Source organism: Choristoneura fumiferana, chromosome 11, assembly GCF_025370935.1.
Source record: "Choristoneura fumiferana chromosome 11, NRCan_CFum_1, whole genome shotgun sequence".
Classification (NCBI taxonomy): domain Eukaryota; kingdom Metazoa; phylum Arthropoda; class Insecta; order Lepidoptera; family Tortricidae; genus Choristoneura; species Choristoneura fumiferana.
This window is the reverse complement of record NC_133482.1, coordinates 7,571,681-7,583,181: the sequence shown is the minus strand read 5'-3', so window position 1 is coordinate 7,583,181 and position 11,501 is coordinate 7,571,681.

The window sequence follows — 11,501 nt, the reverse complement described above, 5'->3', positions numbered from 1 at the left end:
TTGAAAGCGCTGTAATGGAAAAAGTCAACTCAAATCCTGATATTCCACAGTGACGTACCTACGTATTGGGGATTTGTATGCGAAATATTTACGTTTCGAGAAAACACAAGTAAGGCATGTTGTTATTTAAGTCAATGTAGGTAGGTACCTACCTTACTCGTTGTTTGACAAAATTTTATCGTGTCGGACAAAATTTTGAATGAAATGAATTATATAAATTATTAAAAGAAGTTTCATTTCAATGCAGCTATAAGAACAACGTATAAAGGCACTTCAGCTGTATTCCTATTAATTAGATAGTTTATTGAGAAGTATCTACTCTCTATACGACTTCGCCAGTTATTTTTCTTGATTCAGGCGCTACTTTGTGGAGGTCCATTTCAATCTCTCTATCTTCTTAAAATCTTCTTATCTTATTACTCCGCTATCATAGCTAGGGCAAGCAAACTGAAAGCAGAGGAAGCGTTTTTATGTCGTTTTTCGTCATTATCGTCACAACAAATGCGAAATTATATGCAATTATTTTTTATATTAATACCGATGCAGATGTTGATATTTGAAGGAAGTTGTTAGGACTGTTCCTTTTACTGTAGTAGCCAATAATTGTGAGACAATCGTGTCGTTGGACCCGTGCATTCAAAATGCTTGAATATTTTACAGGTTTTCTAAAAACGTGACCTGCTTGGTGTGTTCCGGAAACAAATTCTTCATACATACCTACTAGGTCGGCTCGGCTATCTTAATTTTTCTGTGGATATCCGCGTTTTAGATCTTATCACGAAGAGAAATCCCAAGTAGTTTAGCCATCGCGCTGGCTCGTCTCTGAGCTTTTCCATTAGGATTACGTTGAGTGGTCAAATTCACTTTCGTCCTATTATTGATAGGAAATAAAAAATGTAGTGCACTCGTTTGAGTTATTGATACTTATTTTACAGCTAATGTTTTGCTAAGAAAAAATAATGTGGCTCAAAATCTCTTTCTAAACAGTAAATGTCTACGGTCTCTCTCGGTAGTATTTCTTTCTCTGTCTAATTTTGAATTTCAATAAACCTTTATAAATCTGTTATAATGTAAAGGTAGCTTAAAATTGTTTTTCTGTTCGACAACATACATTGTAAGGCTTTTATTGATAAAATAAATAATAACTCTCCTACGGGCAGTCGGATAAAAAATGGTTAAACACCGCATTATATAAGATTAAGGTACTTACGTTTTTTTTAACATAAAACTGACCGTGATTGACCCCTATCTCACCAGATGTAAAGTGCAGATGAGGCCAAAGGTGTTCTCACTGTCATTGGTTCAGCAACAGCCTGTTCACTCTAGCCTTTAACTCAATGTACAGTCAAATACAAAAATATGTATCTATTCGAAGTACTCAAAAATATGTTCATCATCATCATCATCCCAGCCTATATACGTCCCACTGCAGGGCACAGGCCTCCCCTCAGAATGAGAGGGCTTGGGCCATAGTTCCCACGCGGGCCCAGTGCGGATTGGGAACTTCACACACACCATTGAATTGCTTCGCAGGTTTGTGCAGGTTTCCTTACGATATTTTCCTTCACCGCAAAGCTCGTGGTAAATTTCAAATGTAACTCCGCATATGTATTAAAAAAATATGTTACCACGGCCTTATTACGTCGGAATAACAGTCTGTGGTGTGTGGTATGTAGATATTCTTGAAGTCCATATTTTTACACTCGAATGTACGCTTGTTTACTTGTTACACAATTCCCGTACCTAATGACAGTACCCGGGTACACACACCAAATGGATACGAGCCATTATCGATTTCACATAATAAATTAATACCCATAAATACCAGAATGAGATGAATGTGCGTTTGTTTATCCCAGTGGAACTGCCAAGAATGTATCCGGTTATATTGACGGCCCATTTCGGGTAAAGTAGCATGAACGGGGCGCGCTTAGCGGCAGGCGCTTTGACGACTACTAAGATGACTGTCATATCTGCTTTACTTATTATACGAACGTATATCTAGCATATCTAGTTTTGGCGCAGTTAGGTACGCTATGCGTTTTATTATTATTTATTTAAATGAACTGTTGAAGTGGCAACTGGCGGGCCACATCAATATAAAAAATATTCAATAAAAATATTATCAATTTATTTGTTTCTGGCAACTATGCCCATGCGATTTCAAATAGCCTGTCGCTAATCTGACGCTTAGGTCTTTACTAGACTCTAAATAGAAAACCGAAAGATCTTTGGTCGACACTCTTCGTGACGTAACGTAACTGGGAAACGTAAACTACGTCCTGGGTACAGCTTGACGTAGCAGATGACTCACTCCGGTTAGCGCGAAGCCGCACTGATTCTAACTACCCAGTGGTCTTCCTTCATTGTACCGTGATGAAATCCTTCTCTTTAATTGGTGTCATCCTCGTTTACTCAATTAATGCACCTTGATGGGGCCAGGCTTTATACTACGAAGTGAAAAACTCAAACTTCGTATCTTGCCGTCCCGCTGACGCTAATATTATTTAATACGAGAGTGAGAGGGACGGTATGATACGAACTTCGATTTTCGGATTTCGTAGTTTATTAACTGTCACGCATTTAATTGAAAACAAAGGCTATTAAGGGGCCTTGTGCAAGGTCCGCCCGGATTGCTACCACCATCTTGCTCGCTAATCCTGCCGTGAAACAGCAGTGCTTGCACTGTTGTGTTTCGGCGTGGAGAGTAAGACAGCCGGTGAAATTACTGGCACTTGAGGTATCCCATCTTAGGCCTCTAGGTTGGCAACGCATCTGCAATACCCCTGGTGTTGCAGATGTTTATGGGCGGTGGTGATTTCTTACCATCAGGAGACCCACTTGCTCGTTTGCCATCCAGTCGAATAAAAAAAAAATCACATTTTTGAAAAATACCAGTCTAAATAAGTGAAAATGTGTTTATTGCCACGAGTATTTTCGACTTAGACTTTGCGACTTTGCGATTTCTTAACTCGTATTTAATATTCAGCAGAATTACCTCTACAGCTCACTGCAAACTACGCACAGTATAACACAGAGCCCGTATAAACAGCAAACGATGGTGTCACAGTTTTATATTACTGCAGTGACAACACGCCTCATACACAAATTGATGCTCATACTTACAGCTCTCCGCTTTCCGTTCACGTAGTGGAGCGTAGCGTAACCGTAAATGAGCTGTTGTGTCACAATAAGTCGCTGTTTTATTGTACACCCCGTTTCCGCTGAGTGACGATGTTCGACATACTTTGGTTACTGCCATATTTTTCAGCGGGAGAAGATGCGTAGAGTGTAGAAATCTAATAATTAGGGTTCCGTATCTACCTGAAGGGAAAAAACCAGCCAAGTGTGTGTCAGGCCAGCAACAGTGTAGGGTTCCGTACTCATCATCCACCATGATATCAGCCGTGACGTCCAATATTGAACATAGACCTCCCGGCCTCCCCCAAGGTTCTGGACTAATGTGCGGCAAATATTCAATATTATAGGTAGTGCAAGGCAAGTGAATGATTACACACACACACCTACATGAATAACTGATATCACAAAAGAAGAATGAATGAAATGAATGAGTAAATGTCAAAATCTCGCTTTTATTACATGACAGGCTCTTGTGTAATGTAAGTGATCTTATTAAATGATATATTGTAACGGATAACTCACGTCTTGCAAGCCATCGATTTAACTTGTTGAGTGGTGCAAACTAATTTTTTGGCATGCTTATTTTTGCGGGACCCTCGGTGTGCGAGTTTGACTATCTTATTTTAATTCAATCACACTTTATACCAAGGCGAGGGCAGAGTTAAATGAACTTAAAGAATGCAACAAAGTACCGCTGGCTTGCACGAGGTAGCTTAAAGTAGTCTAGCTCTCAGTTCTCGTACTAGATACGAAGTTTTTTTTAGTTTTAATCCATCTCAGTATACCTATACCATAAAATGTAGGGATCGTTAAAATCGCAGCGGATTTAGGAACGCTGTCCCCATAAAGTACAGTAAATAAACTACAAACTTCGCATCCAAACATTAAAACAAATTGAACCCAAGCCCCACTATTCCAATAAAACACAAGGGAACGCGGGGTCTAAGGACTATCGACGTGTCTCTTAAAAAGTACCTTTACTTTTTTCTTTTTATTGAATCAACGTCTGAAAACAGTGTTAGTGAAGCGGTGACCTCGTTCCCGACTGATTTTGTTGGGGAGACACTTTACGTCAAATTGAAACCATTAAGGGAAAACGTGTCTCTCAGAGGGGTTAAGTAAGCTTGCTCTATTGACGGAATCATCGATTTCTTTGTATCCCTGCTCATACACATTCATTTTTCGTCTTTTGTTACAATGTTGAGTTAGCCGAGATTTTAGACAATATTAAGTTTTTTTTAAATAGGTAAATACATGTAAGTATGTAAAACTTAACTACGTTGTGCTCGATTGAGTACAAAATTATTTTGAATTGAAAAGTACCGTACACAAGGTAAGGTAGGTACCAAATAAAATAAGAATTATTTCAACAGCTTAAATGTTTGTGCCTATATCTGTGCTCAAATTTTCACGTAATTAAGTAGGCATTCGTAAAAAAAAGATTTAACATACACTGTTATGCCAATGATACTTTTTATTGCATTGTTATTGGATTTATTAGCCAAATTCGGTCAAATCCGATTTCTATGATTTGATGACATTGCCAGCTACTTAACTAACCTAATTAGTCAGCTTTACCTTCTAAAGGTCTCTAACCACTACATCGTATCATGCCATGCCCGTAATAGGAACGGTTCAGGAGCGCATACATATAGTACACGACGCGCGACGGCGACGGTGGTTAGGTTACAAAACGTACTAGTGGGCAGTCTCTTAAAATCTCGCAAATCGACCGATGAGTACGCAAGGCCATAAAATAGTACGCCGTGCGCCATGCGTACTATTGCGTACCCATCTGGCAACGCTGGTCACTTCTTGCTTGTCTATGGTTTTAAATTTTTATTTTTTATTTTCTTCGTCTGACTGGGGCAAAGGAACTGGCTCATGCATACATGTTTATTTAACGTTTGGACTCCACAGAAAACCAGCGTTACTGCACATAACGTGCGGCAACACATGCTGAGTGGAGACCCTTTTTGGTATCCTGCCGTGTCACCAAGTACCATAGTTTTAGTGCTAGTTTTAGTCTTAGTTTTAGGTGGTACTTATGGAGCCAAATAAACCTTTCTTGCTTTCTTCTTACTTTTCAATACAAAGAATATATTTTTAACTGACACGTTGCTATTACGGTCATGGTATGATACGGTGTAATGGGTAGAGACCTTAAAACGAATAAAAATGATTTAAAAGGTCACAAAGATATATTTTTTCCAATTTTAACTGAAAGCTCAATCCCAGGACATCCATCTACCTTAATCTGAAAATGGCTTTTTACCAACTTACCGTATTCAGCGTGTTCTTGATTAATGACCTGTTCGTTTAACAATACTTTGTGTCCAGCCGACCAGACCTCAGCGACCTTGGCAACCTTCCTCCAACCTTTCCACAAAAGTATAAAGACGTATTGAAGTCTGCTAATATATAGCAAAAGTTCTCCACCATATGTTCAACAAATATTTTCAGTTCGTTTCATTTGTTTGCCCCAGAGGTTTAGGTTATTGAAATTCTTAAGATGTTTCACAGTGAAACGAGATTTTTACGTTGCTATGTTGTATTATAAAATTTCTGGAAACCTGACTCTAATTTGATTGAGTCAAACATGACTTCTAACATTACATTCCAAGAATTTTAGACTATATACAACATGTTGTATATAATCAAAGTCAAGAAAATTTAAACTTTACAAGTACACCTCAATGTAAGCTACCTTTTATTTGTTTAACATAAACATAGATGTAAATATATGGTAACGACAAGTTGTTTCCACTTGGAAAATAAGTGTAATGCATACCTCTAATGGATTACATAATGTTTTAGTGAGTCAAGTGAAGTTACAATGTACTGTCTCTAAGTTAACACGGTGATGCGGCAACGTGGGAGGCATTTAAACAAAGAAAAATCGGAAAAAATTCGAGACTGCTGTTTGTGTAGAAAAAAGGTGACGGTTGCAATACAGAAAATTGCCATAAAGGATGAAAATTTTAATCTTCGATAGTAATGCAAATATCACAAATCACAGGCTGTGTTTTCTTCGTATATGCGAGTAGATCAATCGAAGCAGAGAAATCTGTTCACTACACTAAGAATATGCAAATTAACTATTTTAGTAGATGGAGAACTCTACAATATTCTCTCTGTCTATTTCGCAGTATCCTTTACCTGTGGTTTCATATGCATAAAACTAGTAAATTAAGTCTAGGAGAATGGGGATTCCGGGATTTCACAAGAATTCCCGTGGGAATTCCCAAAAAATACAATAATGGATTTCATTAACGTTGCATAAAAACAGCCGCGTCAATTTTCATGTCTCTAATTATAGCGATTGGAATTTTGAGATCTGATCCTGATCCTGTCGGAATATCGGGACAAAAGTAACCTATGTGTTAATCTAGACCTCCATATCAAATTTCATCCAAATTTAGCGTGAAACACGAACGTAATTTTTTTGTTACTAACAAACATACACGTAGGTACACACACACGAGCACATACAAACTTTCACATTGAAATAACATTAGCAGTATAGTAGAATTACTGCTTTGGATAGAAAGCTGGGAAATCGTATAAGTACTTTATATGAGTATAGGGTATATCTACGCGTATAAAAATAAGTCTTTATAGCAATGCAGTCGAATTTCTATTCTGATTTATTTCTACCGTAAAACTCTTGAAAATAAATGAGTGCACATTTGAAACGTCGTATTCAGTCGTCAGTCATTTTTATCAGGACCTTTCGACTTTGCAGATAAAGTTCAAACCGGAAACTTTTTACTTAGTCAATGTGACCTATTGAAACTGGTCCCGGGAATCATTAAAGACGTTTTAGTTGATTGTCCGATTCGACGGGATCGATTGATTCCCATTGGCGTCCGTTCCCCGCTAAAACGTCTCTGGCTATAACAATATTTAGTAACGACCTACATTTTATTGGAAAAAGCTCCGTAAATTCTATTCGAACTGATATTAAACTCTGAATGTGCTATCCAATCCAAACATTGCCCTATTTAGTTCTGAAAAGTAACTAGTACAGTACAAGGTTTTTATTTGAAACCCGAAAAACGTAAAAACAACTAAGGTAAACGTACGAGTGCTCGTCGCTGTCCCAATAGTTGCCGTCTTTAACTTTATGTCATTAGCAATAGAGGTGACAGCTGGGTGTCAGCCATTGACCATTAACGTGTCGAGCATTCGTACGTTTACCTTAATTTACCTTCAAGCAGTAGGTTGATGAAAATTTGCATGAAAATATGCATGAAGGTGTCTTGATCTTGACGCGTGTTCGAACCTAAAATCATATTTCCCTTTCACTCATTTGAGACAAATAAGAGCAAGAGAGTGATGTGATTTTGGGTTCTACTTTTTACAAGACAATGAAATGAAATCAAAAGAAATGGTATGAAATTAATAAATGAAGTGAAATATGTAAAATAAATTGAATAACAAGCTTACCTACCTTTAATCTTAAATTAACTTGCTATTGCTTAGCGATGGCTTACTTTTGTATTTCGGTTGTCCTGGTGCTTTCCTGGTGTATCAAGTCGTTACTGTTACATTTGGCGTTGGCCAGATGCCATAAGCAGCCATTAATCAAATTGACGTAAGTTACACACAGTCAAAATTACGCGCGGTAAAAAAATATTACTCAAAAAAATATTAAATAGAAATATAAACGTATTCCGTGGCTACGGCTACGATGCTACGGCTCGTAGCACATGCGTAGCAACAGCTACGTGCTCATAATAAATATAGATATAAAAATATCGTAGAGTCGAAGTACGGGGTATATATATTTGTGTTAAAAAATGCCAAATATAATTCAATCTTATGGCAATGGTATAAAGACTTTGACACGGAAAAACTTTAAAAGTTACATAATGTACCTAAACACTGTAAGTGTTTTTTGACAAAGATTTTTTCATGTTTTATGACAATATTTACGATTATCGTAAATAGACTCTATATTATCATACTAGCTTTTGCCCGCGGCTCCGCCCACGTGGTATTCGGTTATCGCGCGTTGTCCTTCAGGAACTGTGCATTTTTCCGGGATAAAAAGTAGCCTATGTCACTCTCGGGCCCATAAACTATCTCTAAGCCAAACACGTCGACAAACAAACACTACTTTCGCATTTATAATATTAGTATGGATTTAAATTTCGTACACATGCTTTCAAAATCTTTTATAGACCATCTTTGGTTCATAATTTATTGTCATTTATTGCAATCAAACAGCATTACGAAAAAGTATTACTCATGTGATTTCGTTTCGCTTTATTGAATTTTAAATAAGCAGATGATGCAGAATCCTTCGGCTACTTACCTGAAAGCACGAAGTACTTATGACAGGAGATGGGCAGTCATATCATAGGCCATGACGCCATCGGGCAAGGAGAAAGTTGTGTGCGAGTTTCGGATGTATGTGATGGCTTTATTTTGATAAGTATATAAGTTTGCAGGCATGTAAGCATGGTAGTCATTTGTAGTAAAATCATATATCATTATATTCTATCAAAACTATCACATAACTATATATTTTTGTTGCAATAAGGTTTTATAATATGAGCCCCTCCTCTATCACGAATTAAATTCATTGTCCACCGTGAACCTGCCTTGTGAATAGAGTAGAAGTTAGAAATATAAATATATTCATAAATTATTATTTTTTGGACTGAAATAAATAATTACTGGATTTTAAAAGTCACAAAACAAGAAGTTTGTTTAAGTGATAGGGAATTAGGGGTAAAAAGATGATGGTGATTTAAAAATAATCCTGTATACCTCAGCCGCCACGAAACGCAGCAGAAAAAATGTAGTAAATATAGGCACCATCAGCCAAATAAGTGGTCTATCAATTTTTAAACAAGTTCCTATCAAATGGATATGTCGCTAAAGTCGAACTTTGAAGTTGACAGACACGTCTATTGGCATTATTGTTTTATGACATGCAAACGATTATCAACTTTAGGGTGGTAGACCATATATTTGGCTGATGGTACCTATATAGATAAGCTAAACTCAACTCTCATCGTAGTGTTTTGTGCCTTTAGGTATTCTAAATTTCAATTTCCCGCTATTAAAGGTTCAAGTTGTAGGGAGGGCACGGACAACTGGATTACGCCAAATTGGGTTCGTCTCGTTCGTTGCGATATATTCGCTACTGGCTGGTAGTACTGGCGGGATTTTTTATTCGTTTGATGTAATGCTGATTCTTTTGTGGCAGAATAGAAAATAGCGCTAGTATAGAGTAGAAATATAACGAGGGCGCCACTTTCTTTATAATTATTGTTATAATACCTAATAAAAATATATAACAACTCTCAAAAACTGGTTGGAGGCTACATTTATAAACGGACTGAACGAAATTCAGTGAGTATTTTTAATGTTTTTTTTTTAATAAAGTGAAAATCGCAGAAGTTTTATTTAGTTCTAAGAGAAACGAAGTATTATTTGTGAAGCGGGTTATAATAAAATAAAATAATTAAATTAAAATGAAACTTAACATACAGCGGAATATGTGTGATCTAAATATTATTCACATACTTTGACAGAAACTGTTTGTCTGAAAATATTATAGTTATAAATAAATATTTTTTTTCTCTCCGGTGTGGCCAAATGCCATTAAAAATGCGTGTTGGCGCAGGTTCGATAATAACGTAGTCGACGCAGACTTGGTTTTTAACAGCGTGTATATTAAATGAAATATTACAAAAATTTGGAAAATTGTATGAAAAATTAGAAGAGGAAGCGAGTGATGGCGAGCTAGCTTCTTGGCCGAATGACATGGAGCCGCGGCGCGCGCGACTGCCTCGAGTTGCGCTGGTGTGTGTGAGATGCTGTCCGCACTCACACATACACGGCGTCAACAATGCGACGCGATCACATGTATGTGCTAAAACAAATAGTAATAACATGCCGAAGATTGTTGTTCAATCAAGAATGTTAACTACATTTCATAGTACCATTAGCGAGCTTAGTGTTCCATACCATCCACTGCGAAGGAAAGCCGATTAAGATCGTTTAAGTAGTTATAGAGCTTATGATGAAATGCCACGGAACGGTATCAAAAACGAAGTAAATGGCATAGATACTTCAGACGTTGAGATTATTTAAATACGTTTTACCTATTTTTTTAATAACATTAGAAAAACCAGAACAGTATACATTATAAAATTCCATAACATTACACCCCTGAAAATGGATCAAAAACTCACAATAAGTATTTAATACATACTACATTAGTATTGCTACATTCTGCGAATGTTTTTTTATCGGGAATCCAAATATTTTTGTAAAAATTTCATATTTCAATAGCAGTTTTCTACCGACTACATTTTGTTAGTCACTGCCGTGCCCGGTTTAAAAAAAAACCGGCCAAGTGCGAGTCGCACTCGCGCACGAAGCACGAAAAAAAAAAAACTTTTGTTATATGGGAGCCCCCTTAAATATTTATTTTATTTTACAGTTAACTGTTTTACGCCGCTGATCACCAGAAGAAACTAGGCATATTTAATCTAAATTATTTTCACTATTAGTTATTTTGTTAGTTCTTAACTTTCCATAATCCTAGTGCTCCAAATGATGCACCGAACCATAAATATTTAGCTTTAATTTGGCATCACACGACTGAACTTCATTAAACTAATAAACATATCCCAGCGATCGTATATACCGGACATATATTATCCAACAGGCAAGCTAGCGGGCGATATTTCAAATATTTTCCAGTACCATAAATATGGATGATCTGTCTGCTGAGGCCACGACAACTGCCACGCAGGCTGCACCGCGCGTCGTAAATTTCAAATAACTGCGGTGAAACATAAAATTTGTTATCTGTCCCACATATTGCTTGTATTGATTCTTAAGATATTTCTGAAAATTCTTTCCTTCCTTCGCCGCAATAAAAATGAATTGCGTGAAATCATGGAGATTAATCGTATCGATCATTTAAAATTCGTAACGCATCTTTCTCATCAGTACGAGTATGTAGGTGACTCAATAAGTTATGTGATAAAGAAAAAGTATTCAACATATTCGTAAATATTTATTTTGGCGTTTTTCAAACTTATCTCCATGATATTCTATGCAAAGTTCCAATCTTGTACTTCAAAACACTTTTGCCAGTCTTTATCGGACAGGTCAGAAATCGCTACTTCCCTTGAGGCTACTTCTCTGCACTTTGAAAAACGAAAGTGAAGATTTGAGTAACAAAAACCTGAGTGAACACTGTGAACCAAATCAGAGCTCTTGTGAATGAGTTAGGACTTAATACAAGATTTGACAATAAACGCTTTCTTCTAAGGAACGGTACGTATATAGTGAATGAGTCGTTATAACAGTCTGCAGCATCAATATCTGAA